Source organism: Bombus flavifrons, chromosome 9, assembly GCF_040668555.2.
Source record: "Bombus flavifrons isolate JBK064 chromosome 9, iyBomFlav1_principal, whole genome shotgun sequence".
Lineage (NCBI taxonomy): Eukaryota > Metazoa > Arthropoda > Insecta > Hymenoptera > Apidae > Bombus > Bombus flavifrons.
This window is the reverse complement of record NC_138450.1, coordinates 14,963,211-14,980,150: the sequence shown is the minus strand read 5'-3', so window position 1 is coordinate 14,980,150 and position 16,940 is coordinate 14,963,211. Positions and strand designations below refer to the sequence as shown.

The following is a 16,940-nucleotide window of genomic DNA, read 5'->3' as shown; positions in this document are numbered from 1 at the left end:
GTGACTGGGTTTCCGTCTCTGGAACTTGTTTGGTATTGTCGAGAGATTTGGTGTAATAGTAATGGGATTAGAATTTTTCCTCTTTCATATGAAGATGCAAATGGGATTTGCGACGTCATTAATAACTCGATGAATGACGATCAAAGTATATATGTTCTTTCGCGTTATGCCGAATCTCCTTTAAAATTATGAATTCTTAGATGAATTTTTATACGAAGAAAAATGAATCGTCTTAATTCTCATTGTGTTGAAAGAACCAGAGATTCGTTTGTCAAAGTTTTACATACGATTCATGACATATATATCGATGTACGAAGTTGCTGTTACCGGTCTTCGCTGATTTAAGTTCATTTAATCGAATTATTCCGAGTAACATAATTATCTGCATCGGCGAGACTTTACTAACGTTTCACAGGCAAACTGACTAGTAAGGAGGATGTAGTGTGATACTCTACCTCTCAAGAAAAAAAAAAAGAAAAAAAAAAAAAAATAAAGAGAAAATAAGGAAGAAGGAGGGAAAAATGAGATGGATGATAAGGGAGGATGGAAAAGAAGCAGGAAAGGGAAGAGATTCGCGAAACTTTGAAATTAACGAGGATAGAGGTTCGCGACCAACTGAAACTTTTGTAGAGACCATTCAACTTCCAGCCATATAACCTCTCAGGGTTGAAGACGCGTACCATAATCTGGGATAACAACGTGCCAGAAAATACCTCCCCTTTTCGTTTGCATACTCGCAACTGCTATACCATCGAACGCAAAACGATACTCACCCGCTTGCTCGAATTTATACCGTTTGTCCTCCCTTCGTCTCGTCTAATTTCTCACTGATTATTCGTTCAATGCGTCAATTAGTCGTCGACAAACGATCGGATAAATATATGGCTGAAATTAGCGCCTGAAATTTCCTGAAACGCTGGCCATTATTATACGAAAAAACGATCTCTCGTTCGTTTATGCGCATCGGTAAAATTAGATATTTATTAATTAGATGTTTATTAATTAAGTTGTATCTTGCTAGCATACCATGACATTGGAACCAAATGATCTGTCCAATAATTATCAGACTGTAGATTGTATACCAAAGTGAAAAATTATAGCGAATTATAATCTCGTTTTCTCATAAGCGAACCAAATTCTGGTTATAGGGGGTTAAGTCTAGATCCCACGAAATGGAACATTAATAACGCGTTTCGTAACGGACGATCTATTTATTCGTCATTCTCGAAGCTTCTTTAATTTATCGATGTCTGTACGGCCGTGCGTCGGTGAGATCTTGAAAGTAATTCTCTGCATTTATCAGGAGCGGTTACGAAGCGCGCTTAATGATTAAATTTTTTTTTTGTCTAGTTCCAATTTCGTTTCGCTATAAACATTATTGCAGGACGAACGAGCTCCGACTGAACTTGGTTAACTGACATTAATTGTGAAGAATCGGAGAAGATTGATTCCGGCCGACGTATAATTGACTCATTAATTCCCAGACGTTGCATCATGCGTAGGCGCGATGCTTGCAACGTTTCATTAGCCGCTAATGAGATCATCGGTATAGGGAAACGTTTCGAAGAGAGCGATTTTGTTCTCGGCCCTTTCGCAATTGTTTTCGCCTCGTGCTCTTTTGCCGAACCGTTGCGCGAATCTTCTACGTTCAATTGTATCAAGTTGTCTCGTAAGTTAATTTGTCTTATTTTGTAATTGAAATTCCTCGAGCAAAATCAAATGGTAGTTTGAACGAAATTCTATCGAAGTCTAGTATCGACAACTCAAACAATTATACACAGTGTTAGTACAACAACGAATGGCAGGAATAGTTAGTAAAATTTGCGACAACCTTCGTCAGTCTTTACGGACTTGTAAATTCGTGACGCGATCAGCTTGTTTGCTTTGGTTTCGTCTTTCGACGGTTGTACGAGTGGTTGGTATTTTAGGAACGGGAATAATGGAAGCAGTGTTACGTTTTAGTGACGCAACCGAAAATTTGTCGAGCGTCGAATACTAGCGATGAAAGAGACTAAAAGCAGCAAGCTGTTAGCATAAATATCAATGGCTATATTGGCTTGTTATTTCCAATGACATTTATATTTTGGTTGAAGATGTTTTAAAGATGTAGATATCTGTTTCGTTAATAGTATTTGTCTCAGCGGGCAACAGTTTTGGTTCAAGTTATAAACATAACTATTAGAAAGAAGAAAAAGACCGAACAGCTTTCAGAATTTTCTAAAAAAAAGTTATCGCTTTCTGTTTCAGGTAAGTCAATGGCAACTTTATTTAAACGTAAAACATCGACGTTCGAATCTTCGTAAACGTAAGTGACAAAATATATTGGATTCTCGCTCTTTCCAACGTCCATAATTGTTGTCAAATGTTAAAGCACCGTTGCATTGTGATTTCAATTTTGTATTCGTGCGTTGCAAGTTCTCCCGACAAAATTAACGGCTCTATTGGCAAAGTAGCCGATTATTCAGATTAATGTTTCAGAAACGATCCCATAGCTATACGAACCCATGCAGCATATACGTACTACAACCGATATCCACCACTGAAAATATTCATTAGGTTTCCAATTGCGGATCTGAATAGCGTCCTTCGTCCAGGAGTGTCGAGACGGCCGCGTGTCGCTCTCGAGTAAATACACGTTTCGCTCTTTTCTCACCGCCTCGTCGTCTGGCTTTTCCCTTTTTCCCCTAAATGCACGTGTCGCGTAACGCGGCTTCGCCTCCCTCTTTTGTGTACAAATGACACCTCTCGCATCGCCGGCCTCCTCCGGCAACTCCCAACCAGTAAAGGGATATACCTTGTAGTCGCTGGATGCGCGACTTGCTAGATAATCCGCGAACCACCTCGTCCCCTTTGCCCTCTCCTCCTCTTCGCCTTTTGTCCTGCATTTTTCTCCTCTTTTTTTTCCCATGGCACATTTCATCGCTATTTCTGCTCGCACGAACAACGAGTTGCCAAGAAAATCGTGGATGAATCCCGTGTCGAGTGAAACACGTCCGTGCTTACGCTATTTGTCCACGAGATGTTCCTCCTCGAGCGATCTAGTTTGGCAGATAGCGACTCTTTTCCGTGTACGATAACTTACCGCTTGGGAGCCATCTAACTTTGTTCCATTCATGGCAAACGCGAAGAAAATGCACGTATGGCACGCTTCTCTCTCTCCCCCTCCTCTCCCTAATTACATCAGGCGATGACGCTTCATCAAAATTGTCAAAAAAATTGTGTCTTCTGTTAATAGCTTATCGGCTAACTTTTCTTTCTATTTACTGTTCTCGCGAAAAAGTCTACTGGAAATAGGTGGTGCCATACTGTTATTTTATTTTTACTTAAACTATAAATGATTTTTTTGTTTTAATAAAAATAAATTATTTTTCTTTGGCCTTATTGAATTTATTTTGTATGCTAATTTATTATAACATTAATTGGTAAATACCTCTATAACCGCTGCACATCGTACAGCAAAAAAAGAAAAACGATGGAAGAAATTTAATTACATACTACTTTTAGGGAGCTAAATCGAAATAATATTCAAATTATATATTCAAATTAATATTTTACGTGGTTTTAACGTGAAATATTGAGCATTTCGACAATCATGATTTTTAACGAGCTATTGATAGCGACGATTAACGTTAAGATGCTACTGATTACCAAGAAACAGGGAAGAAATAATTAATTTGATGAGATCGTGCTGTTGTTACCTTGAATATAGTAATACATGGATCAATCCGGTTTCGATATTATAGCCTCCAACTTCCTATTAATTCGAAGGCTCAGCCATCTTCTATATCAAGCATATTACGAGGTATACGTATACTACTTTCGTGATATAACGCTCTTCTGTTTGTTAAAGGAAAATAGCATATCAGAAATAATTCTTCCCTTTTATAAAGGTTGTAAAAGCTTAACACGGTATGACATTTTCCAACGTAAATGTAGTGGAAATTGTAAGCTGCGCAAGCGTTAAATCAAAAGAGGTTCTGCGAGTTTGGTCTGAACAGATGCGTATGCGACGTATCTACTTTGCTCTTTATGAAATGAGAAAATAGTTTTTACAAATATAACGAGTAAAGCTTATTTATAAAAATTTTAACGACTAATTTTATTTAAAAAATAAGCGATTCAGAGCGACATTTAATGAGGCAATTTAAGAGGCAACGTTGTGCAACGGTATCGGTAGTACGTACACCTTTGTGAAATTGTTAAAATATTACGGCGGATAACGTGAAACAACGCGAAGCATTTCCTAATCATTTCGATTAATTTGAAACTTGCCGAACGGATTATTAAATCCTTGCTACCTAGCATTACTGTTCGAGTCGCCTGAAAGACATATCTGCGAGTGTACGAAATCGCGTCGAAGAAGGAGTGCCGAGAGACCGTCGCAAAGCGTGAAGAAGAAGGAACAGCGTGCGAAACGGTCGCAATTAGCGTGACTGTTTGACTGGCTAACAAACGGTGTTCGTCGCTCGAACGAAATAACACCCACGCGATAAAAATCACGCCGGCAGTCACTTAACGCACTGGAACCGGTGGAAACGTTATTAGGAAGAGTCGTACCTTCCTAGTTACATTCCATTTCCGCGCGTTCCATCAACCGAGCTTCTCTTTCTTTCTCTCTCTCTCTCTCTCGTTTCTCAGCAGGTTCGTTCGCTCCCTTTTCCCAGCTACTCGAACCCACTTGTTCCTAACCCCTCCTGTCACCCCTCACGGTTTTTGTTTCTCCTTTGGGCTTTCATCGAGCCTGCTAGCGAACGACTTCGCCGCTTTTATCGGCTCGTTCCTTTTTTTTTTCTTTCGTTTCTTTGGCGGAGAAAGGAAGGAACGAGGGTAGTTTGTTGGGGTGACTTTGCCATTTAATGGAGTGTTTAAGTGATATGCGAAATATCTAGCGAAGTTGGTGTTAATAATACAGTATGTCGATTGATAGTCAAGTACTCGATGATAATGGACGTAACGATGGATGTTCTGCGTCATGTGAGTTGCATAGATGGAATGTTAAATTTTTCGTTCGTAATCGATAATCGATAGCATAATTGAATATAATCATCGAAGTGCTAAAATTTAGATTTTTAGATATCGATAATTCCTGTTCAATAACGTGTTGCGAATATGTCTCTACGTATCGGTTATTTATTAAATTTTCATATTAACGTGGCTAATTTCTTTTATGTTAAAAGAGAAGTTTTGAATTTCATCATTTTATGGAATTTTTCTCGTTTTAAATGAATCAAACCAAGTTCACCATGCACGGCTACGTCACCTTGTAACATCGAGGTGGAAAAGTACTTCCAAGAGCGCAAGCATCAAGTATATAATTAATCATGCCGCTCCACGGGTTCACAGTCGCAGTAATTAAATTCCTAATTTCATTAACAAATTACAGTGACCTTTTCTACTTCGTTTTTCTACTTGACATCTATGTTTCATCTACCAATCGAATTCCCCAAATATTTCACAACATACTTGTTTCTTGAATTCCCTAAAAAATGTACGTCTATCCACGAATTTTTAGTTCTCCAAGGGCTCGTTTTTTATTCCCTGTTTAAATCCATTTAAACTTCAAAAGATTCGTTATTTAAATTCTGAAATTGTTAGCAATTCATTTCATACTTACCGACTTTCTCTGTCTTTTCTGTCTTTTTGTTCATTCGAAAGAGTCGCGTATCATCCTTCCCTACGAGAATTTATATTCATTCACCCAGAACTCAATTCCTAAGTAAGACTGTTGCCTGCGTAGCTATACAAGCATATAAACCCTAAGATCAACTCGATCAACACTGCTCTATAGTGGCGTAACGACGCCCGAGTGGAGACAACGAAGATTACAGTGTCCAAACAACTGGCGTCGATCGTCCACCCTATCTTCCCAACAAATTCTCCTGCTAACCCTTACTCCATGGCAAACTTCGTCCAACGAGTTTTACTTCTTACTCGTCAGTGGTCCACGTAGCATGTAACGCGTTAACTTATCCAATTTTATATCCAGCTGTAATTTTGTTTTAACCTATTATTCATTTCGTCGAATATTTTAATTGTAATTATTGTAATTGTTACTCAATTATAAATATTGTAATTGTAATTATCTTTCACGAATCTCTGTAATGTTCTTAACTAGATAAGAGTAACGTAATGCGAATCTCCATAATGTTCCTAAATGGAAAGAAGAGTATTTTTTCTTTTACAGCTGACGAAATATAACTATCCGTACAACCTGTATACGGTATGACAAAATAGCAGATGCACACTTACGGTCCCCATATCTGCTAGAAAGTAATTACTTTTTGCCAACAATCTGAACGCACTTTAAACGTAATATACGCATATATGCGGCTACGAGCCAAAGGGACCTTCTTGCTCCAAGCCCATATATGCGCTAACAGTGCTCAAAGGTTTAAAAAGTGTATGATAAAAGTCGTTAAAAAGCTGGATTGCATTTACTGGTTAAAGTAACATTTTACTTTGCTTCAAAGTGGACTTATATACTCTAAATAAGCTTTCTTCGTATTTTACCCTGCGTTGAAGTGAAAAGTTCGATCAACTCGTGGAACATACTTAATCGTTAAAGTGAACAACACAGCCTGCTATCAGTCAGTGAATAAATCAAAAACGCGTCACTTCTATTTTGATTTAGATGAAACATTATTTCCTATGTAATGGTTAAAATCGACGAGCGCGTGTTCCAACTATTCCCTTGCCAAGCGTAAGTCAATCACCCAAAAAATACTAATAACGTTTTTCACGACTAAACTCGATCGCGATATTATAAGGGCCAATAGTAATAAAAGGGTTGATATCACCAAATCGCATTCATTTCGAGCGTCTCTCATTGGTTGTCGTTCCATAGCCATCGTCTGGCGAGCGCTTCGCTTCTCGTTAACCTTTTTTATTATTTCGTAGCCCTTTTAATTAAAGTAACCGCGAACTTTCTTATAGTCGCTTTTACGAGCGGTGCTATCTTACGACACGTATACTTGCATCGCGATAACTCCTTAACTTAAGTTAGGTGCCTATCTATGCATTATACGTACGTACAAATAGGGATAAAGGAATGTGCCGAAGGTAGCAAACCATGGTAGCAGATCGATCAATTACACGTTAATTGATCTCTATTTATGTATACAGAGTATTTAGTTTAATATTTCTTTACCGGATTAATTGTACTTGCGAGACAAAATTGGATATTTTATAGTTGAAAATTTAGTATTTAAGTTAGTATTTAAGTTAGTGTTAGTAATTTAGTATGTATGTATTATCGAGTATCTAATACGGTATCGAATTAATTGAATTTTATTAACAGCAAGAAGAAACTCGTACATTTTCGTAGTTCGTGTTGTAGACTCTTTTCACGGCCGGCCTCTGCCCGCGAAAAAGATACTTTCTTCTTCAAGCTGGTCCTCTTCAGCGACCGCGAAAGCCGGAGATAAGTAGATAGCCCACTCGTGGTAATTACACGCCTCTCTCCCCCGTGGTTCTGCCACATTTTATACTCTTTTCCTGCAAACACCGCTAATCCCAAAAGCGGTGGTAGCTACTGGCCAACTGGAACCGTTCCGTGCATTCGATTTTAACCGATCGCCACCCGTCCCTCTCGCGAATAGGATCGGTTTAGACGATTCGGACTTGGTCTATCGGGAATTCCCTTCAAATAAGAATTTTACGACGAGAACACTGGAACAGAGTAAACAGTGTACGATAAAAGTTACGTACCGATGTTATTTCGGGTTATTCCAGTTTGTTGGAATTATTATGACCGGTTCTTTAACCTACGAAGAAGGGACAAATGATATGCCGTTTTGATATTTTTTGCCTTCATAATGCGATAGTTCGTTTTACGTGGTCTCTCTTAAGACGTAGCCTTTTCGGAATATCGTCAAAGAATATCATCAAAATTTCGCAGCGAGAAAATAAACTATATACGTGTCCTATCTTTGGTTTACTTTGAATTCTAAACATGACATTACTTGGTTTATTTACTTTCACGATAGACATTATTTATCTTTAAGGTATCGTCGTCGCGATAATCGCGATAAGAGGAACGAATTGTCCTTGTAAGAAGGGAATTGCAACTGCTCCTACAATGTCATACAACGCGTCCAGATCTGAATAGGTATCAATGACGGTATCAGACAGACCACAATTATCATATCTGTCTCCGTGAATGCTTGTTTCCGATACGACACAGGCGATTGAATGTAATTGGAAGATACGTTCAATGGCAATTTGAATTACTGAATTTACAATGATGTTCTTAATAGAGAATTTGAAGAATCAATGGAGAAACGGATGAAGGATACTTTTCACTCTTTTGTACGTTTCGTTACGTCAGCTAGCTTTTTCGCTTGTCCTTTTAGCTGCTTCGATTTGTTCGTGCTTTATCGAAATTTATTGTTCTCTTTAATTTGACTGGCGTAGTTGTCCTGATTGGTTTGAGTACAATTTTATTTACAATTAGTCGGATTCCAATATGATAGAACTATTAGGTCGTTCGTACGAAATGACACGTCTAAATAGTACATGTCGCGCGCCAATTTGAAGCTGGGCAAGATTCGCTATAATATTGGCAGACAATAGGTACTATAAAAACTAATTTACGACATAAGCGTTTGTTATACACATTTCTTAAATATATCGAACGTATGACATTTTAAGGAAACTACGAGTAATTAGATTTTTACTAGAGAAAGAAGAACGCGTCATGCACGTATATCAAGCCAATGTCAATTTTTATCGCAAAATTTTACATTTATAACTCGGACGAAAAAATGATAATGTCAAGTAACCTCACGTTCCTCTCGACTTGCTCCGTTTCTCAAACAGAACGTAGAGACTCCATTCACCAAGGTTCGCAAATCTCAGTAACCTCCATTGGTTCTCGCGCGGAATCTTTTCGCGCGAATTCTAATCCGGCTTGTAAAGTCGTTCAATGGAATCCCGATGCAATCACGCTCTCCTAGCCGTTCCTTTCCAAAAGAGTTCGCTGTACTGTAGAGTAGAAGGACAAGGCATTTACCAGGAAATGCAATAATTGCAAATTGTAACGGGACGGCCGAGCTATCATCGCTTATCAGCCATCCTGATATTCCCTTTCTCGTCGTTCTTTTTGCCTTCCTAAATCCCTAGCCGCGTGTCTTTCCCCAATGTACTCTTGGAACCGCGTATTAACGAAACACCTGCTCGGAGATGTTTCCTCTCTTGCATAGAAATAGTCCGTGCTACGTAGTTGACCTTTCGCACTTAACCGGAAATATCCGCGTGAAAGCGTTCCAGTGTAAAGGACAGGTACTGGCGCGGCGCGGCGTGGCGAGATTCTTCACTTTCCACTGAAATTGATGGAAATGAATAAATGCTTTTGTTATGGTTTTTAACGGGCACCTTGCCATTTCGAAATTGAAAGAAAATTTAAGTTTCCCTTATCTCTGAAAGCTAAATTGAATAGGTTAATTAAATTTTTGCTCCGCTAACTTTTCCCGGGAAATAATTGCTCGTTTTTTTTCAAAATACATATCTGCGTATTAAAGCGAGATAAAGGTTTCTCGAAGTAACCGATTAATTAGAAAATTTAAGCGCGTTATTTTGAAATTGAGAAAATAGCGCGATGAGTTTTGGAATCGGAACAGATAACAAATGGGTACAGGTATCTTTTCATCCGGTCTTTTCATCCGAATGTCTTTATAAGAGAATATTTTCACTCGCTCCAGAGTATCTGTTAGAGATTATTACCAGTCGTCCTGTGATGGAAATATTACATTACGAATATGTAGCTATATATTTCGTTCGAAGTTCACGTGGATACGATAGCGGAACGACGTCGGTAGGTACATCCTTAGAAATAATATAAAATAACATAGAAAATATTGCATCGAATAATAAACTATCGATTTCGAGCGTAAAATTTTAACGTATTTGCTAAATTATTTGTTGATTGTTATTTGTTCGTTGATCGAATTAGTATCGTTTCGTTCTTGTCCGTTATCAATGTGACACCATATTCGAACGTCACTTTCTTGCACAGTTATGTAAAATTCAACTGGAGCGCGATTTGCAGCAAGGTCGTTTTATTTTTATCAGCGACCGATAACGATAAACGGATAGTATCGCTTCCGCCATTTTGGCGCGGACCATCAATCTGTTGAAGTAACTAATTAATGCGAGGTCTACTTTACGCTTCGAAGCACGTACAAGTATTCATATATTTTTCACCGTGTAGTTGTGCACGGTGACAGCTGATAAAATATAAACACGGTCGAACTCGATGTAAAGCGGGCTTAATGTATTTCTCTTGGCTTGGATTCCCGTGGCGATGAGTCGCGGTAAGTTTCCTGTGGAAATAGCGCGTACGATTCTTATGCAACTGGTGTGGCTGTATCGTAATACCAGCTAAGCAAAAAGCTTGCAGATGAAATACTTGTTAGTAGGCAACGCATAACTAGAAGCCAAAAGTAAACGAGGCTTTGCTTCTTTTTCGGATAATGATTTCTTATTTTCAACGGGTCGTGCGTTTTCCACGTGGTCAAACCTTATTCGGATCAGTCGAGTTACCCGAATTTAAAGAACTCGAATTCGAGTATCTTGAAGCCTCTTTACCAGCTAATTCGAAACGGAGCAAAGTTAAAGTTGCTTCGTTTTTCCAATTTCCAAAGAGGAAGGAAAAAGTCTGACGATCCGTGGTAACTCGCGTAAATTGGTAGTAGACGTCTTTTTCGGAAGCATTAAAAACGTCGATGTATACTTTTGCTGCTTCGTCTTTGACTTAATTAATCTTTGAGTTATCTCCTCTGGTTTATGTAATCTTTCAGCTAGCCAATAGCTTGGCGTCGTTGATTACGGGCCCGAAACTTTTACGATCGATGATTTTAGTACCGTTTCTTTTAAAACTTAAATATAAATTACTCGATGGAAGAAACGAGCGTCAAGGTATTCTAGACGATTGCTCGCGTTTTTAGTATCCAGTATCGAGCGAAAGTTTGCATCAGCTTCGATGTTCATCGGCAAACCGGATTTAGGGAAAGATAAGATGCTATTATCGCGTCACTCGCCACGACAAGCACAGTTTTGCTGCTTGCGGCGCTGTCGTTGATTCTTTCGAGAACCGAACATGATTTACACGGAAAATGTAAACGGCAAAGGTTTCGTTAATTATTTCGAGAGAAACGATATAAATTCGTTTTGCATCGATAAGCGTAAAGATCGACGCAGTTATCGAGGCTGTGAGCTGTCGTAGTAACCGAGTAATACAACTTTAATCGCTTTTATTTTACTATTATTTCTATGAATTGGATGTATTCGCTCGCGTATAACGTACGTTGTGTTGTGCTAGTTGATCGATAACTGCTAGTTTGTAATTGTATCGCAGTTTATTGGAACAATGGAGATCTTCTGATAGATTGATGCGACACTCCATTTACTCTAGTGACGTCTTCTGCAATAAAATTCGCATTTCTCGCGCCTACACCAACCATTCTTTCCTTTATGAACTGCAATAGCGTTTTATCGCACTTTCCTGGCATTGACATCTATTTCTTGTCCATTCTATTTTAGTATCGAACAATGACAACGAGATAATGCAAGCAACAGAGATACGTTATTTATCCACCAGCATTTATCGTATTTATGATATCGATAAACTAACTGCACAGTTTGTTTTTCTACGTCCGGTATTTAGATCCATTTACGATCTTTTGGAATCTTCCCTCGTTGAACGTATACAAAACTTCTTTTTCCTGTCGCAGAAATTTGTCAAAGTAAATGTAAACGTGCTTGTTGGAGGACGCACCAACGATGAATGTTTCGATGAAATAAAATCCTGTTTTCGTACACGACGTTTTAATGCCGATGCGTAACGTCGCAGTTTCGAAGGAATCGGTATCGTTCCGCGTCTCGCGTGCTTCGTTTCATTTGGTTCGAACGAATAAAATCGTGGAGAATTATACGTTCAGCGAAATTCTTGACAGCTTTGTCTTTGGGAGAACGTGGACAAAATTGTAGAGCAGCTGCACACCTATATAAGACCTGTAAAAGACTTTAGAATGGTTGGCAGCCGAGCTACGTAGTCATTCGCAATTCTGATCTCTGTGGTTCTCTGTGGTCGTGAGGGATCTTTTTGATGATACCGTAGTGGGCGTTGTATAGGAGATTTACTGGACATTCGGTGAGGGAAGAAAGACACGCTCCTCTAAAAAGAAAAGTTATATCGAAATCTTCGGAACAACAGCATCGTAAAGAAGTTTTCCTCCTCGATACGCAAAGTAAACTTTATTTGGAATATTTTTTCATACAACGTGTAGCTCGAACGTCGACGCAGAATAGATATATCGAAAAATATCACTTTTAATTATACGATGTAGTAACACGTAGCCGGACTTATTTCGCTGGTAAACCCGATTTCTATCGTTCGTTTTAGAAAACGATTTCGTAATAGTTAATCCATTGGTGAATCGGGCGAATTACGCTCGCGAAGAGTTAATTGTCCTGACGACTCAGTGGCGGACTTTTAAAAAGCAACGATTAATCCCGACTTACCTCTAATTACCGCGAGACAGGGTGAAAGTGGGTGTAATTAATCCGTCGTCGGTCGACCGTTCGGTAATTCAGTGCAGGTTCTCGTTCGAGCTTTCAATAAATCGCGGCGAGCGTTTTTTATTGATCGTCGGAAGACACACGGACGCAAACAGTCACGGCGATGGCCATCCTTGTTAAAACCGATGCGGTACATGACGTACACATCGTTCCCACGCGCAATAAAATGTTCCAGGATTACGCAATGAAGCTTATGGCCAAGTCCACCGTGTACTGCGCAATTCCGCGTGGCATAAAAGTTCTCTCCTGCCCCGATAATGTATCATACAACGAAACGCTATCGTGCCATAGCGTATATTATTTTTCCCTCGGCTTTTCCTTTCTTCTTTCTCTTTCTCTTTTTTTATATTGGTTTAGGTTTAGACGCTAGGTAAGGTTACCAAAGATTCGTTCGGTTCGTACCGAATTGATAAGAGGAAAGGTTATAGTACAGATACAGAAACTTTGAGAGATTTTAGAGTTTACGATGGAATATAGGAAGTTTTAATTTCGAATTTTGAAAGAAAGAAAGAAATTCTAAATACTTGTAAGTTTATATCTCTATTGATTTGTTCATTTTTACTCGTTTTTATTCATTTTTATTAATTATATCAATACCTCGTATTGTATTTCCAACGATCTTTATTTACAATGAAATTACGATAATAGCAGTCATATAGACATTGATAAAAAGCGCACCTTTCAACAACAGATCAACGTAAAAGCAGAGGAATTTAGATATATTCGATTCAAATGACATTAATATATCACGATTCTTTGGTACGTATTTCGCGTTTATAATAAAGCTTTCACAACGTACGCATCTTCCATTAATACTTATTACAACATGCTGTTGAACGCTTTCATGGCAAAGCCCGTATTCACCCAGAAGGTTTCATCGTGTTGTCCGCTCACCTGTTATTTAGCACACTCAGTCGAGTTATTCGTTTCAATATCCGCGTGAGTCTGAGGCAAGCAGAAACGAAGGAACTGGAAACCCGGTAGTGGAAACGCACTCGTTCCTCGTCGGTTCGTAGAGTTTAGGAAAATACGAAGCTCGTTCGATCAGTCGGACGAAATCTGCTTCATCGCTATTGGCCGCCTTGTGCATGACTAATTCTAACTAGCAATTCCGATTGCTAATATTCTGATTTTGTTGCCTGTATCCCTATCAGCTGCAAGGTAGAAACGTTATATCTCGGTTTACTGTTCGCGAATACAAAGTCTTAGCGATATAATATATTCCACGCTAAAACATCTCGCGTGTCGCAAATGCTTTTGATATGATTTTCAGCTCCTATTCTTCTTTTTTTTTTCTTTTTTTTTTTTCTTGAATTCAATTTTCTTCAAGCGAATGCCCATTTATTTGAGACTATATGCTGGATAATAAAGTAGAGGGAATTCTGTGCCATCGATTTGAAATTTTTCACTTGCTCGACATCGTCAAAATAAAGCTACATTCGATATTACATACACGTTCCAGCACTGGGACCAAAAAATCCAAGAGTCGCGTATATGCGTCTACGTCACGAGAGTCGCGAATAGCTCAGCGACCACTTGGAATCGTGAAGAGGTTACACCATCAACGACTAGTCGGCCCAGAGGTAGAAACTTGATACGAGATCTCGCGATTTCTATCGTTGGCGATAGTTTCTCTGCAACGATAGATCTCGCGATTGACGAAAAACCCACGAATTCTAAACCGTTTAATCTCGGTACAACGATCTGTATTCTCGAGGGGTGTACAAATTATAATTCCACTCCGCGCTTCTTCATCCGACCTATAAATTTGCTGTAAAGGGGAGGAAATCCGAAAATTGAAGATAGAACGTTAACTGTATAAAAATAGAGCTCTGCTCTAAAGCGTCTATCTACTTTCATACATCTACGAAATATGTATACCATTGAGTGAATTCGCATGCTTGTATCGACCTTCTTGTTCCTATCTTATCTCGGCATTCTTTAAACAAGAATATTTGTAACAGCGTTGCTTTAAACGTGAGGTAAAAGGGATCGTAAATTGATAGGAACGAATATAACAGGGGAATGCGATTAAATATTATTATAACAGCACAGCAAAGTGTAACGCATACATAAATGAATACCAAGAATCTAAAATTAAAGTAAAATGTCGGTTGAACGTGACTCAAGAAGTGGACTAATCCGTGCAGTATATATAATTCGTTCCGAATATGTATAACGTATAAGTAAGGTTGTTTTATGTGTCTTTATGTGTCTTAAGACTTAAAATAACGCTTAAATTACCGGTGATACGAAGCATCGACGAAGGAATTTTCATGCACGATTAAGTAAAATAATTTTATACTCGATATACACTCGTGTCGCTTTGATCTTGAAACTTATTGCGCTTTAGGTTACACGGAATTTTCTTCGATACGCAATTACTTTCGCGTATTCGATACTCTCTCTTACCTCCTAGAAAAAGAGTAGAATTGTCGAGATCGCAACGTAATCTAATGGTCGATGAAATTCATCAAATAATCCGGTTGGGCAAATACGATAATTTCAGCGGAACGAAACGCACGGCCACGGTTCTCTCGTATCGGCGGATTAGTAATTAACGGAGGCGATAAAGTTGTCGTTTCTGAAGTGTTGCGTTGTCAACCTACCGGACATTAAAACGACATTTAACAGGAAAAATTGGAACGGTCTGCAATTATATCGCTTCGTCGAGTTGGTTGCTTTTTTTTCGCGACGAGACGACGAAAGATTATCATTTTTTCTCGCGATCACGTTATCATCGTTGTCGAACGATAAAATATCTCATACCGTAGAACGATTCTCCTCGTTACCGTCTACGTGAGCCTCATCGATAAGGAATATTTACACTCACTCGACCAGTTTTTCTTTTTTCCCCGCCATGTAACGAAGTCATGATCGAGTTAAACGCTTCAGATCCGAGGACGCGAAAGCAGAATTTCCGAAACTCGTTACGTAACCTTCTGTGATAATGTTTCGAGCGATTCTAATTTGGTGTATTAAGTAATTCAAAGGTGATTTCAAATATTTGCGAGTACAAGCTTTTCGTATAAAATTTCTAGCATTTTTTTTTTTTTTGTGAGTCATTTCCAAATTTTTGTACGATTTTCCTGATCGCAAGATTTCATTCCGAATTAGCGTAACCGCAAATTTCAAAAACTTGCTCGAACAACTTGTATAATGAAATGATCATTGTATCTGCGAGAATGCTATCTAACAAAAAAACTCAATTCTTTGTTTCAGGTAAGTCGACGTCCAATCTAACGTATAAAGCGACGTTGTCAAGCCTTCGAACGTAAGTAACGAAACGTTCCACTCTCGCTGTATCTCGCGCGACTGGTATTGTTATTGAACTTCGAACCACCCTCGCGTTATACTAATATAATAAAACGAAGGGAAAGAGAAATAGAACCGGTGCTATGCGAGCTCCGCGGTACTCAAGCACGTCGTTCAAGCGGTCGATTTACATTCAATGTCATTCTCCATGTTTAGCGTCATTGACGCTTCGCGTTGGAGACGTGGGTGGTACTCGCGAGTTTTCGCCTACGGTGTGTCGGTCGCGTTCCACGTTTAGATCCACTAACCAGAATTTAACTTAAGGTTATCGGGCCTTTTTTTGATCGAGAACGAAACTTCTATGAAACTATGAAATTAACCGTTTAGCCGAGAATATGCTCGATAAATTGTACTCCTATAGTCTTAGCCTGTATCATTATACAGGTTTTATTCGAAACGTTTGATTACAAAGCAAAGAACTCTCTTTGCCCTATTTAAAAACAATTATCGGTATGACAGCAGTAGTAGAATATGCTATGCGGTAGAATATGGCTTACGGTAGAACGAGTCACGCAGTAGAAAATTCCGCACATGCGCGGCCAACGTTTCTCCCTTCGTTCCTATATTCTTCTATCAAGGAAATTATCGTAACCGAGAGAACTTAGCAGTCCGAGCGACCGGACAAGTACTTTTTCTCGGTTAACAGTTTAAAGAATCGCGTGATTCGATTTTTGTCGTATCGTGAAATAAAGACGAGCGGTTGTACTCGCATATAAATCGGTTGAACGTCGTTCTCGCGAACGTATGGCACTCGATTGCGTAAGAGTTGTCGCGCAGCCACCCTAATTTACGAGCTCCATTTAAGTTCCACGAGAAATCAGAGCCAGACGGAGAGGAGGCGCGGGGCGATGGAAAGGAAGAGCGGGGAGAAAAAGGAAAATAAAAATGTATAGTCTCGAAAGAACGGCGGGATAGATATCATCTCGGACGAAGGACGACCTTGCTGTTAGCCACGTAACTGCTGAGACGTCTCTTTCTCTTCCCGAGGGCGTGTTTTGTCCGCTTAAGAACGAATGGCACGATTTTATCGAATTAATTTATTAACTTGG

The 16,940-nt window shown here is 39.0% G+C and overlaps 1 protein-coding gene across 21 annotated transcripts in view; it reads left to right on the top strand.

The window, feature by feature from the left end:
- The window catches only part of LOC138183667 (protein muscleblind), a 401,637-nt gene that overhangs the window by 78,549 nt on the left and 306,148 nt on the right, over positions 1–16,940 (top strand). For 4 of the 21 annotated variants that reach the window (XM_069120945.1, XM_069120944.1, XM_069120943.1 and 1 more), the window contains exon 1: positions 11,815–12,245. The exons of 16 other annotated variants lie outside the window; for them this stretch is intronic. The gene's annotated coding sequence lies outside the window, so the exon portion shown is untranslated. Of the gene's footprint in view, positions 1–11,814; positions 12,246–16,940 lie in introns of those variants that run through there. One more of the 21 variants, XM_069120940.1, reaches the window with a different exon arrangement.